The sequence below is a fragment of the Parasteatoda tepidariorum genome, chromosome 1, assembly GCF_982258835.1.
Source record: "Parasteatoda tepidariorum strain Cologne lab strain chromosome 1, Ptep-v5.0, whole genome shotgun sequence".
Classification (NCBI taxonomy): Eukaryota; Metazoa; Arthropoda; class Arachnida; order Araneae; family Theridiidae; genus Parasteatoda; species Parasteatoda tepidariorum.
The window spans coordinates 130,299,660-130,317,299 of record NC_141755.1 but is presented as its reverse complement, the minus strand read 5'-3'; the positions used below and the strand labels follow the sequence as shown (position 1 = coordinate 130,317,299).

At 29.8% G+C, this 17,640-nt stretch overlaps 2 pseudogenes across 2 annotated transcripts in view; both read left to right on the top strand.

The window, feature by feature from the left end:
- The window catches only part of LOC147816957 (ATP-binding cassette sub-family C member 9-like), a 40,094-nt pseudogene extending 34,343 nt beyond the window's left edge, over window positions 1-5,751 (top strand). Inside the window, exon 16 of the transcript XR_015431413.1 lies at window positions 5,532-5,751. The product of XR_015431413.1 is annotated as an ATP-binding cassette sub-family C member 9-like (transcript). The remainder of the gene's footprint in view (window positions 1-5,531) is intronic.
- The window catches only part of LOC147816956 (voltage-dependent calcium channel subunit alpha-2/delta-3-like), a 63,178-nt pseudogene that overhangs the window by 6,782 nt on the left and 38,756 nt on the right, over window positions 1-17,640 (top strand). Inside the window, exon 2 of the transcript XR_015431410.1 lies at window positions 14,948-15,073. The product of XR_015431410.1 is annotated as a voltage-dependent calcium channel subunit alpha-2/delta-3-like (transcript). The remainder of the gene's footprint in view (window positions 1-14,947; window positions 15,074-17,640) is intronic.

The following is a 17,640-nucleotide window of genomic DNA, read 5'->3' as shown; positions in this document are numbered from 1 at the left end:
TATCCACTTAACAACCAGGTTTATACACAAAAGTTCAGCCTGGAAAACAGTACATTCATTATGTAGTCGGTGCTTGGCAGTAACATTCTCTGTTCCATTTTCATAAATTACAAAAGCAAGACCAACCCTTCCATCAAGCTTACTACCATCCGTAAAGCAGATAGTTTTATATTCCTGAAAAACATTATTTACATAAGGAATAATTATAACAGGTTTCCTGCATGCTGGGTGGGGCAAACATGAAATAGGAAGCTTCCCGTCCAGGGTTAGACAATCGTTGTCCTTAACTACTAGCCTATTAACACTTAAATTATAATTTTATCTTCTAATCCTCTTTTTTTTAATCATAATATATTGGCGCTCAAGATTATCCGTTATTTTTTTTTCCCTTCTCTAAAACATTTTAATTTGAATATCATTTTACGCCTTGACACGATTTTTGATTAATAGCCAAATAATAGATATTTCCTTTTGATTTGTGAGAACTGTTTTACCCACACATTTTAATGCAGTTTTAATCTGAAAAGCTATGGTAGGAAGCAAGTCAGTTTTTTTAAACGATTAATTCTTTAAAAAAATTTAAAAAATGCATTCGAGTAAAATTGGCCAACATCCGCATTTCATATTTTTTATCTATCACCTTTTATAGTAAATTAAATTATTCGAAAAATTAAAATTGAGTTTCGCTGTTTTCGAAACGTTATCCGCGTTAAAACAGCAAACCTTTACTATTGGATATTCATCATAATCTGAGAGACAATAATTCTTTTTGACAATCTTCAGAGTTTGCCTTACCACGAACGAAACGTTTCTTTCATCTCTATAACTAATTTAAAATTTAGAAAAAGCATAGAACTAATTCAAAATTTAGAAAAGCGTATAGAAAAAGTGAGTTTAGTCAGACCTAGAGCAAACCATTAAGTTTCTAATACCAGGGATGCTACGCCTGCGCCATTTGCGACAAACTGAGACAAAACGGCATAACTGCGCCATTTTGCGACATTCAGCTCAGTTTCTGCCAAAGCTGCGCCATTCTGAGACAAAACGTCCAAAATTTGGCAAACCTGAATTCAATTTCAAATATTAATCCGCATTGCCGTGAGTCATTGGAGATCATTTTGCCGTTCACGTCTCCACGGCATGAAAGACTTCCACGAAAAAGCGGAAATCCGCTTTTTTCTCCCAATTTTTAAAATTTTCGACCATGTTCCAAAAACTAAAATTTTTAGGGTGTCCAATTAGAGAAACCCAAGCCGCCGGAACGATAGTCGGATTCCCGCGACTTCCGCTATAGAGTAGAAAGGAGTCTAAGCGTTTCGTTTCGACCACCGATATTTTTTTTTTTTCGTTTGGCTGATTTTCGGAATTTTAAATATTAGGAACTGCGCTGGAATATGCTAAAATCGCGATTTTTAATCAGACGATTTTAATATCAATCATCGATTTTCGTATTTAACTGATTTAAAACTTATGCGTTGCGATTTTTTTTACGCTGTTTAAAAATCGTACTAGCAATTCCTATTCACTCAATTTAAAAGTTCAATATCACGATCTGTATTCTCGCGAGTTTAAAATCCGACGTCGCGGTTCGTATTCACGCATTTTTAAATCGAATATTGCGATTCGTTATCACGCAGTTGTAATATCAGATCTCGTTTTTCGTATTTGTACGCTATTTAAAAATTACTCATTGCAATTCGTATTCACGTGATCTAAAAATTATTCATCGTGATTTTTATTTACGCGATTTAAAAATTCAATATCGCTATTTGTATTTTCGCGTTTTTAAAATCCAACAGCGCTATTCTTATTCACGTGATTTTAAAATTCAAAATCGTGATTCATATTCACGCGATTTTAAAATCCAACCGCACGATTCATATTCACGCGATTTTAAAATCCAAAATAGTGATTCATATTGACGCGATTTTAAAATCCAATATCGTGATTTGTGTTTTTTAAATCCAGCTGCGCGATTCATATTCACTTGATTTTATAATCCAAAATCGTGATTCATATTCACGCGATTTTAACATCCAATATCATGATTTGTATTTTCGTATTTTTAAAATCCAACAGCGTGATTCATATTCACATGATTTTATAATCCAAAATTGCGATTCATATTCACTTGATTTTAAAATCAAAAATCGCGATTCATGTTCACTCGATTTAAAAATCCAATATCGTGATTCATATTCACGCGATTTTGAAATCCAATATCGCGATTCATATTCACGCGATTTTAAAATCCAAAATCGCGATTCATATTCACGCTATTTTAAAATCCAATATCGTGATTCATATTCACACGATTTTGTAATCCAATATCGCGATTCATATTCACGCGATTTTAAAACCCAAAATCGCAATCCATATTCACGCAATTTTAAAATCCAGTATCACGATTCTAGAAGGAAGTGGAATTAAGTTTTTTCTTGAATTAGTTACTGTAAAGATGTGATATATTTTTCTACAGTTGTTGCATTTAAACAATTACTAAGTGCATTCATAATCACATTTTATGATTGTATATTTAGCTATATAAATTAAAAGAACATAGTCAACTAACTGATCTTGTGAATGCAAGAAAGTACAATCTACTAGTCAATGCCAATTAACTAAAAAGTTTACTTTTATACTTAATAAAGGATGCAAGTCATTTTAGAAAGAAAATTATATTTATATGTGTCTTTTTAAATTGTTTATAATAGTTTTTATATATTTCTGTTTTGATATAAAAATGTATATATGCTAATTTTTGGCTATTAAGTGCTCCCTAAAATTTTCTTGAAAAATTCCTACCTAAAATATTTCAAAATTTCACTGCACCTCCTGAATTCTATCAAAGAGTGTTTTTTTTTGTGTTATTTGCATTTTCTTAAACTCTCATTATTTAATTACTGAATGTCTCTTTTAATTATTGAAATCTGTAGACTTGTAACTGAATAGTTATATATTTTGAGATGAAATTTGAGCTCAAAATAAAATGGGTATTTTCCCTTTGGAATTACTGAAACTAAATAGATATTTCTTTTTAGAAAGTTAACACCATTATATTTTAAAAAATAAGAAAGTTAAAATTTACTTTGTAAAATTCTGGAACAGATACTATTCATTGGCACAAATGATAAATGCAATATATATGAAAACAACAGAGTCCATAAAACAATTTTGTGGACTCTTATAATCAATCATATGCAGGTTTTTTAAAATCATAGCAATAGTGAATGTATGTATAATTGTAGTACTCCTAGTATGCTATTAATGGTTTTATGGATCCTGAAAATTATCTTTATATTGTTATCAAACTGATTAATAATCATTTTAGCTGAGATAAACTGAGTGAAAAAAATAATTTTAGCTGAGACAAACTGAGCCAAAAAGAGATTTTAACTGAGACGAAATGCAATTTCTGGTGAGACAATTTGATATTTTGCGAGTAGCATCCCTGTAATACTGAAAAGAAGTTTTTAAATTATCAAAATGAAATTAAATTATGAGAAGATAAACTTAGAATTACGCAATGGAGAAGTTCCAATAATTTGTTTGCTTTTTGATATTTTTAATTTTTTTTCTTCTTTTATCAACAATTGACATTTCATGGCTTACTCTAAGTTTGCTTGAACTCCCTTTTTTTTCTTTTAAATTTTAAACTTGTAATGGAGATGAAAGAGAATTTGCAATGAAAAATTTCTCCCTTAGATTGGTGTCCTCTTAAGCGCGAAATGCCTGATGAAAAAACGAATGTAATTTTAACAAAACCGATAAATGTTAACTTTTTTAACAAATAGACATTTTTTTTAATGAAATTTACTGAATTTGTACCTTAACTCTTATTAAGTTAAATCAATGTTTTGCAAATTATTTACCTATTACAAGACTTTCAAAAAATGTTTATCGGGAGAAGTAAAACAGGCTATGAAAACAGGCTATTCCCTTAAACTGGAATTTGAAAAGTGGTCATGCTTGGAAAAATCCTTTTAGGTCTCTTTCGATAAACATGGGTCTCTCGACCTCAAATGTACTTTAGTGACTTCTTATTTATTTATTTTTTTAGACTTATTTTAGAACATCGTTTTGATTTTCTAAATTAAATTACATAGTGTCATTCAACTTAAACATGATTTATAGAAATTTAAGCATAACTACACGAAAACCATTATGGATATTGCACATGAATAAATCATAAACGTTCCTTCACTAAACGAATTTTATTACGTATAATAAATCTTGCAAGAACAGTTTTTTGTGTTCTTTGGTGATTAAAAAGAGGACATCAATTAACGAACACAAACTTATAACATCAACATCATTATCAACTCGAATATTTTATATTCAACAGTTTAATCTTACACCTCTAACATTGTCAATACATGGTGTTCCGCTATGAGCACCCGTAATGTGTATTTTTTAAATCCTTTTAAAAATATCAAGTAAAAAAATAGTGCATTTCATAAAAAGATCACAAAATAATATTTAAGAGAGAAAAATCAAAAACATTTTTAATCACTGACCAATTGCATGTGTCGTCAACAAAAGCAAAGAAGGGATTAAAATCATCTCAAATCAGTTTATTTGATGATGAAGTTTAAAGACGGTTTTTCGAGAAAAGTGAATGCCTTCAAGTCTCACTAAACAAATAATCAGGCTTTTGATTGTTTTGAACATGCCTGTGATCTTTCCTGGCTCAATAATGATTGGTCAGAGTTTGAAAGCGTTCTTGTTTTTGTTTTCTTCACTTACAGTATTAATTTATGCCTCCCATCTAATGTACATTTTTTTTAAATATTTTCTTATAAAACTACTGAAAATGTATATTAAGGGCAGACATAACGGAACACCCTGTATTTACTAAGAATATAACTCTAAGCTTACTATACTTACGAATGAATTCGCATATTGAAATTTTTTATTACCATTAAAAATTATTATCTAGTTTTAAGCACTTTTCCAAACATTCATACATGGTTGCAAGAAATATAAAATGCTTAATTAATCTAATTTCAACTTTCGATTTTTAAAATGGGGCAGAATCATTGTAATATTGGTGTGAAAAAGAATATATATGAAATATTTTAACAACAAAACGATTGAAAAGAAACATATGTAAAGCTAAATTGTTTGCGTCAATGAAAGCTGATTCTAAGTAAAAACGAATTTTAAGCATCGACTGGAACTGTTTTTCCACAGCTTGGCCCATTTTTCGATGCGTAATAATTTTCGGGGAGGACCGCTTTTCCATTTTGTTGACTTGTCAAAACTTTAAATAATCTTCGAAATTCCACAGATGGTAATCCAGTCGTAATTTTTTTGAAAAACGGGAATAAAACATTCTTTATAGATGTTAATATGGACTGAATAATATGGACTTAATATAGGACTTAGGATTAAGGTTAATATGGACAGATGTTAATATGACTTTCGATGACTGAAGTTTGTGTTCCTAACAATAATAATAAAGCTCCAAAAATTATAAATAAGTGTGTATTCAAAAAAAATAATAATGAATGCTTTTATTTATTTTTCAGAGTGAACAACTGGGCTTTGAGGTTTGGAAAGTCCATAGGTGGCAGTATACAAGCAACATGTTTACAAAAAATTACTAATGTAAGTGAAAACATTATTGCATGTTTAATACGAAACTTTTATTCTTGAATAATTTATTCAATTACAGTTTTAAATTTGGTATTTGAAATTTTATTGATTGCTTATAAAATTTAAGAAAAATAAAACAAGTTTCTAAATTGTTCTAATTTTTTATCTCTGACACAATTTTTCCTGAACTCTCTCATTTCCCACTCTTCAGTATCTTTGTATCTGATAAATAAAATTTCTTCAAATGTTTGATAATAGCGCGAGTATGACGATCGTCCGTTGTTGAGTACTAAGTCATAATTTAGCACATAGTAGTAGTACTTTATTTGCGTCGCATTAGAGTTGCACCAGTGGACCTCTGGCGACGGTCTCAGAAGCATCCCTGAGGATAATCCGAAGACTTGCCATCACAATTTTAATCCTCAGCTGAGAGATAATCCGATGAACTTGCCCAGATGATCAGCGCATGAAGGATCGATACTACGCACACTCGGTACCTTCGCAGGTTGATCAAAGAGGTCACCCATCCGCTCACTGATCACTGTCAATAATGCTTTCGCTGACTTAATTTAAGGTTTAATAATTTCGTTTGCAAAATAAACCTAAAGTAAGTAAGCAGTTTTCTTGGCATTAGAAACATTACTTTGAAAACCTGAAGGTTTTTATTACTTCATTTTTGACAATGATTCGAAAACTATATATTAAGAGTGGTGGTTACCAAGCACCTTGTTTGTACAATAATGTTAAAATGGGCAATTTTTATATCGCTTTTTTTCAGGCTATAAGAATTAACGGGATTTCACACAAATTTTTAGATCGATAAGCGAAACCATTAAACTCTGTTTTATTACATTATTCTTCACTATTTGAATTTTAATAATGATTTTATCTTCCTTCGTCTTGAATGTCATTCATTTATTAAGACTACGTTCAATAAAAATCTTTAATTCAGAAAGCAATTGTGCTTTTGTAGGCTCAATCAACCTTGTATCATTCATAACTCACATTTTGTAAGTGATTTTTGATGGGTTTGAACGTAGTGTCTTTAAAAAAAAATCCTATGAATATCCGGAGTTAAAACAAAAATTTAAAAAAAAAGGAATGAAAAAAGTTCAAGTGTTAGCAATTTTTATGAGATACAGATTTAATGATCCCTCTCTTTCGGTATTAAAATCCTATTATCTTTTTGCTCCCTAATGGACTTAATTTTAAAACAAAAAATATATAAAAAAATAAAACCTTCACAGTCACTTCTAGCTGAGTTTATTAATAACTTTGGATCCATTTCAGGGATGTGATTCTTCCGCGGATCCGCTGATTTCCGCTTTTTTCAGATTTTTCCAAATATTCCGCTCTTTTTTCATAAATTTCCGCGCGGAAAAAATTTTTGTGCAGTAAATGATATTTTGTTGAAAATTTTTTTCTTCTTTTGTTGAAAATCAATTCCCGTTCACGCAATTTAAAAATTCAATATCGCGATTTGTATTTAAGCGTTTTTAAAACCCAATATCGCGATTTGTATTTAAACGTTTTTAAAACCCAATATCGCGATTTGTATTTAAACGTTTTTAAAACCCAATATCGCGATTTGTATTTAAGCGTTTTTAAAACCCAATATCGCGATTTGTATTTAAACGTTTTTAAAACCCAATATCGCGATTTGTATTTAAACGTTTTTAAAACCCAATATCGCGATTTGTATTTAAGCGTTTTTAAAACCCAATATCGCGATTTGTATTTAAACGTTTTTAAAACCCAATATCGCGATTTGTATTTAAGCGTTTTTAAAACCCAATATCGCGATTTGTATTTAAACGTTTTTAAAACCCAATATCGCGATTCATATTCCCGCTAGTTTAAAATCCGATGTCGCGATTCGTATTCATATATATTTTTAAATTTCAATATTGCGATTCGTTATCATGCGGTTGTAATATCAAACACCGATATTCGAATTTATACGCGGTTTAAACATTACTCGTTGCGGTAAGTATTCACGGACTCTAAAAATTATGCATCGTGATTCTTATTTACGCGATTTGTATTTTCGTGCTTTTAAAATCCAATATCGTAATTCCTATTCACGTGATTTTAAAATTCAATATCGTGATTCTTATTCACGCTATTTTAAAATTGAACATCGCGATTCTTATTCACGCGATTTTAAAATCAAACATCGCGATTCTTATTCAAGCGATTTTAAAATCCAACATCGCGATTCTATTTCAAGCGATTTTAAAATCCAACATCGCGATTCTTAATCTAAGGCCTTTAAAAATTGTGTGAGAATTGAACTTTCTCGTCCTATCAACACTGATGATCAGAAGTCTGCAAAACGCAGTCTACAGATCAGTCATGTTAATAAAAGACCATCGGAAAAGCAAAGAACTGATAAGAAAGTCCATGAAGGTCCTTTGACCATTAAAGAAATGTTTTTTAAAATGATGTGATACATAAAATCGTGCTTATGCATAATTACTCAAAGTTATCTAAATTATTAAAAAAAATTATTTTAATCAAGATTTTATTTAAAAACATAATTACCATTTATTTATATTTATTTGAATAGATAATAATGTAATCATTATCAGATTGGCTTTTGAATTCATATCATTTTTTTTTCTTTTGCACGTTTAATGCTGCAGTTATAAAGTTCCTCTTTTTTGTGTTTTTGTCAATCACATCCCTTCTACATATTTTGGGATAGAAGATGGTGGTCCTTCTTTAATAAGCGAGAAAAAAAATTATTTTTCATAGTTTCTATTTTCTATACAGTTATTTTAAAAGTTATCTTCGTAAAGCACTATTAGAATTTTTTTCTAAATTCAGAGCTCAGTTATTTTTCAATCAGTTTTTTCTTTTTCAATCATTTTTTTTTTTAAAGTTTTTTTACAGTGACTCTCTCATTTTTTCAAAAAACATTCGATCAATTTTTCTTAATAGCACTGGAAATTCTTTGATCAAATATATTTTTTATGAGAAAATAGGGTACATAAAATAGATCTATAATTTTTCTTTTATATTTAGTACAATATATTTCGAAATTGCCTTCCTATAGGTTTTACGATTATTTCAAATCGACAATGAATTTCCTTACATCCTTTAAAGATGCACCATAGCTAATTTGCAAAGTATGCTAAACACTTTGTTCCATAAAAACTGATTTCAACTATATTTGACATGCTCATTTCATCATCAATATAGCTAGTCACACAGCCCAGTGTAGGCTAGTAACTTTTTTTAAGTTATCTGCCACAACGGCGTTTCTTTCTTTTCTTTCTTTTTTTTAATGCTTATGGGTTAGTTCCAATTATGGATAAATATTAAAATTGTTTTCTTTATAATTCTCAACTAAAAGACTTAATGTTGTTTATATATACGTAGTTTAAAATAATATAAACATTCATGTACCATACTATTTTTTTAACAAAAATTCGACCATTATAAATTAAATAATAAATTCTTATAAAAATGTTGTTTTACATAGAACTTTCTTAAGATCAACTAGTTTTATAATTGTATGCAACTAAATTTTCATTCGCTGAAATACAATAGATTAAAATAATTTCAATATTTAGTCGATTATCTTACGAATTATTGAACTGATGTTAATAAAATTGGATATGAACTTAGGTTAATGTAATGCAATAAAATATCTATTCAATAGTTGTAATCTACAAGCATAATTGTGTAAAACACTGGCTTGAATCGAAAGGTATGAATTATTTATTGCAGAATCGAACAAGGGAAAAAAATATGTGAAGATACGATATGACTCACTCTTAGAGATAGAAATTGTTTAACATTGCAACTCCAAAAATGTAAATAAGCAGTATAGAACTTTCTATAAAAATTGGTCACCACAATTGTAAATATAATTATAATTATTGTTATAAGCTTTGAAATTTTCAGGCCCTAAATAGTTGTCGGAGAGGAAATGTGAGTTTAATTTCCTCCTTTGGAAAGTCCTAGGCATGTGCTCCATAGGTTTGAGGTCTGGAGATCTGACTGAACAATTCATCCAGTGAATGTTTCTTGCTTAATTTTAAGAGAATCGTAGACCAGATGAACTCTGTAAGGATTCGTATCGTCTTCTATTAGAATAAACACTCTCTGCTGCACTCTCGAAAAGTAAACAAAAGGATTCAAAACCTAATCCCAACTCTAAAGTTCACTATTTCGTGATCAGCGGGAGTTCAACGTAATGCCTTCCCTGATTACTTTCTCGGATATTACTTGGCAGATAGCGAGTTCCTGGTTTAAATTCTTCATTCTTTAAGAGATATGTTGGAATCCGATAGCTGCTTTAAAAAAATTTAGAAATCAATCATCAACTTAGCGGAGGTTTCGTGATCTAGGCTGACATCATGTAAATGGCCCACTTGAATTCAACCGAGGCACTTTTATTCATGTAGGTTATATGAATGAGGTCTTAAAGCTCTTGGAATTTGCAACTTTCCTCCGACCGTCATTCACAGCTTGAAAACAGTGTTGATGAACTATTGGGCTCAAGTACTACAGATTCTTCAACCATTTTAATTCTACTATGAAATCACTTTATTAGCCTGTACAATAAGGACCATATCCCCCTATTAATCAATTTCTTGTTTAATTATGTAAGCATTATTCCATATCTTATGACTTATAGTGAATGTAGCTTAACTACCACTACAAACATTAAATACCAATTCACTAGTATATAAGACATGTTAACTTGATTCCACCAGAGGTACCTTTTGATAGATGAAGGTTGACAGAGTCTTAAGATTAAATCCCTTCAATGGTGACCCAGACGTGATAAAAACATGCCAATATCGATGGTTGATTTTATAGTGGTAATTACGCCACAAACGTTGCACGCAATCATGATTGTGTATTATAACTGTTATATCATTCTTTTGTATTATTATAACCTATGCCAAATTTCATTAAAATTTGTCAAGTCTGCCAATTTTATTAAAACTTATCTGGAAGATGGTATGTGAACAAATTTGAAAATTGGATGTAACGTGCTCCATGGGTCAGCATGCATGGTGCGAAACACAAGTGACATCGCTAGCAGATATCCTACTAAATCTGATTCAACATGATAATAAAAACATGCCCACAAGGTGCTACGTTAACACGCCATGCACAACCACGTAATTAGATATAATCATAATCATGTGATTAGTTACAAGTACTCAACATCGGTGTAACTCCAGACATTTACACAAAAAGTGAAATTAACAATTCTGTGTCCCAAACTTTTGACCCCTCTCCTGAGTATTAACTATTGAAGTCATATTTGCTACAATGCAATTACCCCTCCACATATTTTAAGGAACAAAGAGTTTATCAAAAAGACGTTACGATAATTTCAATATTTCTCTTTCTTTTATGCAGCATAAAAACCTTTTCTTTTCTTGGAATAACTCCAAAAACCATTCAAATGGTCCCAAAATTAACAATATGTATGAATTCGGCACCACAAAATACCACCATTTCCTTTAAGGGTTTCTTTTTACAATTATATAATAATCCATATAAAAATGGATTTAAAATATCAATCATTTTCATCACTACTTTATTTAAAAACATAACAGAATAATCATTTAATTCGGTGAAAATTAAAAATCAGGATTATATACGAAAGTATTATAATTATTAGTAAATGAACAATTAAATACAATCTGTAGATTTAATGTTACTTCCGCCAATAAACAAAATTTACTATAAAAACTCCAACATATGTGTTTCAAAAAGAGGAAGAAAACTTTCAACCACTTCATGTCAATTTATTAATCTGCCTCCAGCTAATATTTTCCATTTACTTCAAATAATGTCGAATGCTGCACACTAATTAAAATGGTAAACTCAATTAGGCAAATTCGCTCATTTTCTAAATTGGCATTAATTTTTTTGCAATTATGAAGTAAGTTATTCACTCTTAAGTTTTCTTTTTTTTTCTTCTTTATTTTTACTGTATCAACAACACTCGTTAAATTTAATTTTGCTGTTTTTTAAACCAGTTGAAGCATTTTGCTACTACATCCAATCTAATTATTTTCTTTTCATTATCAAGATTTAAAAATTTGGTATTTGAAAATTGAGATTGGTTGTTGTTAAATTTTTTTTTTAAAAATTCCTCTTAAAAAATTTTCGTTTGCTTTTTATTTCGTATTACATTATATACATTTTTAATTTATATTTTGTTATAAACATTTTTATTTCATATTACATATTATATTGATATTCTAGAAAGTTTTATTACTGAGATTAGTCAGTAAAGCAATTTATATTGTAAACAGTAAAAGTCAATAACAATACAAAAAGCATTTTTTTTATAAGCTTAGACATGAAAATAAATCGGAAATAATAACCACCACTTAAATAATGCTGCTACTCAATGTGAATTATCTAATAGTATTTGTAACCAAACTTATTTAAATAATGGCATTATTGCTAATGATTTGATTCGACTTCAGAATGAATATTCGTACACTGTGATACCGTTGCAGTCTAGAACCGGTGGAATGAGTATCGGGACGGCTCTGTGGTTACCCAAGCGCTACCTTTGCTTTGCAACTTGGTGAACCAACAATAAAATAAATCTAAAATAGCACAGAAGTAGGCAACCGGAAAATTTCCATCATCAATACTTACTCAAAATAAACATTTGTATAAATTTGTATTAGAAATCTGTTTTTATTTGTTCTCATTTGAATTGCTTCAGATCGATCAAACTTTGAAATTGCTTCAGATAGATATAGTATGAGCAAAAGTAATGGTACTTACTAAGGATAATACTAAGAGCATTTATGAAAATGTTCTGATAAAAAAAAAAAAAAAAAAAACATTATAAGACTGTGTTCTAGTGGTCCTTCTAATTTTTTATTTTTGCGTCAATGCTAAATAATTAACGTTAACTTAAGTTATAAATTTGACATAAGATGTATTTTTGAAGATGCATTCATTTTTTATAGTTACGATTAAGAATTTCCATAGTTGAAAGTTATAAAAGAAAATATATTCTATGAAATCTGCACATTTTTTTCTGTTGGGACATTCAAAGTTTGACTCCAATGATATTAACTGTACTCTTCACCTGGAAAACATATTCTTAATTAGTTGTGCCTTATGCTAACCAAGACGTTTTCTGCATAAGTTTTAATCTTTCTTAAATATTTACCTATACCAGAAAAAAAATATTTTCAACCCTATTTATTAAACATCAAGAATATTTTAAATCATGAAGACATGAATTTATGTTACATTTAGGGGATTCTGTAATCTATGTCTTAACTATTTTTTTTTTAAAATCGTTTTAAAAAAAGTATAAGTTAATATTTAATCTTAGAAAGATATAATAATCTTATGAATCACTGTTTAGGAAAACCAAACAAAAACATCAAAACCTGCTTGCAGGAGAAAGCTGTGAAACTTAAAGCAATTACCAGAAAATGTTTTCATCTAGTAATCAAACTGTTTTATATGTTCTTCCTTATGAGTGATTTATCAAATTTTGATAATATTTTTTTTTCTTTGCTTAAATATAAACTTGAGACCCATAATGTATATGCATTTACTTACTTTTGATTAAGATTCCAAAAGTATATACTGGCGGCTGTGCTTATTTAGTGTCTCTAATAATTACTAAATCCTTAAAAAGTTAAATAAAGCAAAATTATTCAAATATATTTCTGTGGTGCTGTTCTTTTCCATTGAATGCCAAAGGGAATTTATTTAAAACAACAACTAATTATTAAGATTGTTAAATTTTACAATACATCCCTTTTTGTGTTATTTAAATATTCATTCTCTCAGAAATTTAATGACTTAAGTGCTGATGCTACAAAGTGATTGAAGAAATGCGAGTGGACGTTCAGAACGTCTTATCTTAGAAAAAACTAGCAGTAACTATTCAATATATTTTATAGCACTCCTTTCCTTTATTACCAAAGCTATATTTGACTACAAACGGGACGGAACTTATGTCGGATTTTTATCATCATATTTTATGCTCTTAATGGAAAAAAGTTTAGAAGAATACTTAATTACTTACCTTTTATTAGTTTACATGGATTTCCTTTTTTATTAAAAGAGAAAATTGGAAAAAGTATAATTTTTGAAATTTATTTCTATTCCAAAAAATTAAATAATCATTCATTTCTATACCTACATCATCATAACTAGACAGCGGATTATATGCACTAAAAAACGGACAAAATATGCACTAAAAAACTTGAATAAATGCTCTCAAAACTAGAAATATGCATTTAAAATAGAAATTAAAAGTTCAACTTATTTAAATACTTCTACCAACAAGTTTTCCAACAAACACAGCTAAAACATTTTTTTGTTAAAAGGAAGAAAATCAAAATATTTCTTACTTGAATCTACACATTTCTGAAGAAAAAGCCTAAAACTGAAGTATAATAAATGAGAGAAGAAAAATCATCGCATTTTCGGGAAAGATTTTATTAAACTGAATAATTTTTGTTGCAATACGCAACTAAGTGTTTTTCCAAATTTTCAATGGTGAATTGATGTCGTCGGTCATCTAAGATCATTTTGAAAGTAAAAAATGACCTCTCCACGTCAGCCGATGTTATTGGACAAATTTCCTGGCAAAATTTCCAGTTCTGCTGCAGATTTGACCATATACTGAGCGGCATCACTGACAAAAATCAAAGCATCTTCAGAACCATCTCTATCAGGCCATAATAATCTGATAGAATCATTGACAAACCATGCAATGGTTGAATGATTGACTTTATTAAGGGCTTTGCTTGCTAGAAGATGTGGTCGAGTAGGAATATTATCCATTTTTCCACAAATAAAATGAGCAATATAGCGATCGCACTTATCTGTCGTCTCATCGACTTCAATCCATATAGGGCCATCTCCAATATCTCGTCGAATATCATCTAGTTCTTCATTATATGGGTCATTCTAACAAAAACAGTCATTTTCATGTCCCCAGTTTATTTTATGTTTGTTTTACAGCTTACGAAAAAAAAATTCAGGGAAAGCGTCCTTCAGAATGCAAGCTAACAAAAGAATAAAAATAAAATTATCAGTTTTTATTTTTTATTTATTTTAGGTAATTAAAATATACCAATATGTCATTCCCTCACTTGCCCCCACTGCTGATTTAAAAAAAGAAAAAAATTGTTTCTGAAATAAAATTTTTTTTTTTTACAAATTCGTGTTTTTTATTTCAGAATACTGAAATATAGAATTCAGAAAATCAATTTTAAATTTAATTTCTGATAAAAATATTAACACAGCACTATTTTAAACTTTGTCCCCAGTGTTTCGCGCCATTCCCTCACAACAATGTTCTTATGACTTGCAATCTTCTTAGAATAAAAATATTTTAATAAAAACTTCAGAAGTTAACAACTGGCATCATAGAACAAAATTGCAGTATGTTTCCATCTTCAACTCAAAGAAGCTTTGCTGTGGAATAAATTTGAATGAATCAAACCAGGTAAAATTTTTTACATTTGTCATTCCCTCATGTCATTTTTTAGAGTAAAATAAAATACAACTTCATCGAGAAAGTGGATAATTATATGTTGCTTTCTTGTATGAATATAATTGTATGTGATTGACTTCAGAAATTAATTAGGCCTAACTGTTATTTTTAAATTTTATTGAATTCGTCATTCCCTCACTAGTGTATAAAGTGAGGGAATGACGCTAAAGTGAGGGAATGATTCAAGATGAGTATATTATTAATTTTTTTTTTTTTGTTCAATCGTGCCAGCCAATTTTATTTCCCAAACCTGTAAAAACTATTAAATATATAAGACTAAATTATAATAAATATTAGATATACTTAGTATGTTATCATTTTCAAACTTTAGGTAGATGTAACTTAGATGAAAACATATATTAAAATAAAATATCATTCCCTCACTATTAGTGTCATTCCCTCACTTTTTAAATAGTGAAAATAATTAATTTACTTATTAATTAATTTGAAAAATAAATTAAAAAAGTAATAAATTAATTTATTAAATTAATTAATTTATTTATTAAATTAATTAATTAATTATTAGTTATTATAAATTAATTACAAATTAATAATTTAAAAAATTAATTAATTTAAATATTAAGTATAATTTATAGGATATATACTTTCTTTATAATGCCATTACATATTTCTACTAATATAAAAAGTTTCAGGGCTCGTTAAAGCTCAGTTATATCGGTTAATCGGGAATGATCTAATTGGTACAATATTTTTTTAAAAACTGTCTTAAATTTGGATTATTTAACTTTTTTAAAGGAATATTGCTGCTTACTAAGGCTTTGCATAAATCACTAGAAAAATCACTTTCCTTTTTAGCTGCTTGAACAGGAATAGTTAATAAACTTTGAACAAATCCTTTTGTATTCTGCTTTTTCTTCACGGAGTGAGCATTAGTCTTTATATGTTGATCGATTTGGTACTTTTTTTTCACAGGAAATGTGTTTTTGACAAATCGCACAAAATACTATTTCCCCATCGGTCGTAAAGTCCTTCCCATAGTCCGAAATCCATGTCTTCATTAAATTTGATTTAGTCGACTTAATTTTTGGCATATTATAAAATTCAGCAGTCAAAAATCACGTTCGAAGCTTCACTAACTACGTATTCAACTGATGGATGTCGAAACTGTCTATCTATCGGATGGACTATCGAAATATGTTAGAATAGCAGCTCTCTCCAAAAATGTATTCACTCCACCCTTTAACTAATCAATCACAGGAAAGGGAGGTCATTTTCTACCTACCACAGAAGCCTTATTTTTCCCACACAGATTGACAATTATTTATTCCAGGAAAAGACATCCCTTCATAGAATATCTGGCCATCCCTTTCTGAGGTTTCTATGACGAATATCTGTTTTGGTGGGCCCTTTGTACCCCCTTCCCGACACACACCTCATTTCTACATCTTTTTCATGTGATTGCAATCACCCCCAGCAACATCAATCCAGCTGATCCTTTCAGATGGTAAAGAATGACAAAACAAAATTTAAAGCGTTCCTTATGCTAACATAAAAAGAATAGTGATATGGTTTTAGGAGGGAAAAGCCATAAAATGCTGAAAATATGCAGTTATAATAGCAAATATACCTTTTTATGCATTTATATGCACAAATGGCAAAAAGTGCTAAAATATGCAATTGCATATGCACGTATGCAATTGCATATTATCCGCTGTCTAATCATAACTTTTGAAGCAAACCTACTTATGTCTGAAAAATTGGTTTTGACCTTACATGAGTGGGATTGTTATGTTATGGAAATCTGTGTTTGCAAATAGCAAGTTAATATAAATCTGGCTTCATTTGTAAAAAATAAAAATAAATTATTTGGGAACAGTGAACTAGTGAAATACTTAAAGAATGTGTGCATGTTAATGCAATTGAAGGGAACATATTTTACTCTATGAATTCTCATAGTACTTCAGTGTTATGTACTTCATTGTTGTCTTTAATCCTTTTCTGAATTTCATCAAGTTGTTGACATTTAAAAAGTTGATAACAGTCAAGAGATCTGATGTTATGTTCTTTCTTGTAAGTTCAATTTAGTTTTCTAAACCATCATAAATATAGGTGAAAATTAAGTTCTCTAGCAAAGTTCATGACACCCGGTGGCTGAGTGGTAGCGCTTTGCGCTCCCGCGCCACAGGTCCTGGGTTCGATCCTCAGTCCGGGCAACTCAGTTGACTCAGCCTTACATCCCTTCAGTGGGTCGATAAATGAGTACCAAGCATGCTTGGGAACTAAAAACTGGGGGTTCCGTGTTTGGCTGACAACCTGACCGGAACATCTGCTCCTGCACCCCAGAGCCCAAAGTCAAGAAAGCTGAGGTAGTCCTTGGCCCTCTATGGGCTGTCGCTCTACTGAGATTAGCAAAGTTTATTGCCTGAAATGGTGACTGCATTTCAAACATTGCTAGTAGTCACTCTATTCGGAAGAAACAAATGACTAGTTAACTACAAAAAAAAAATTTTTAGTTTTTCTGACCACTGATTTTGTTTTATTTATACAGTGGTGGCCAA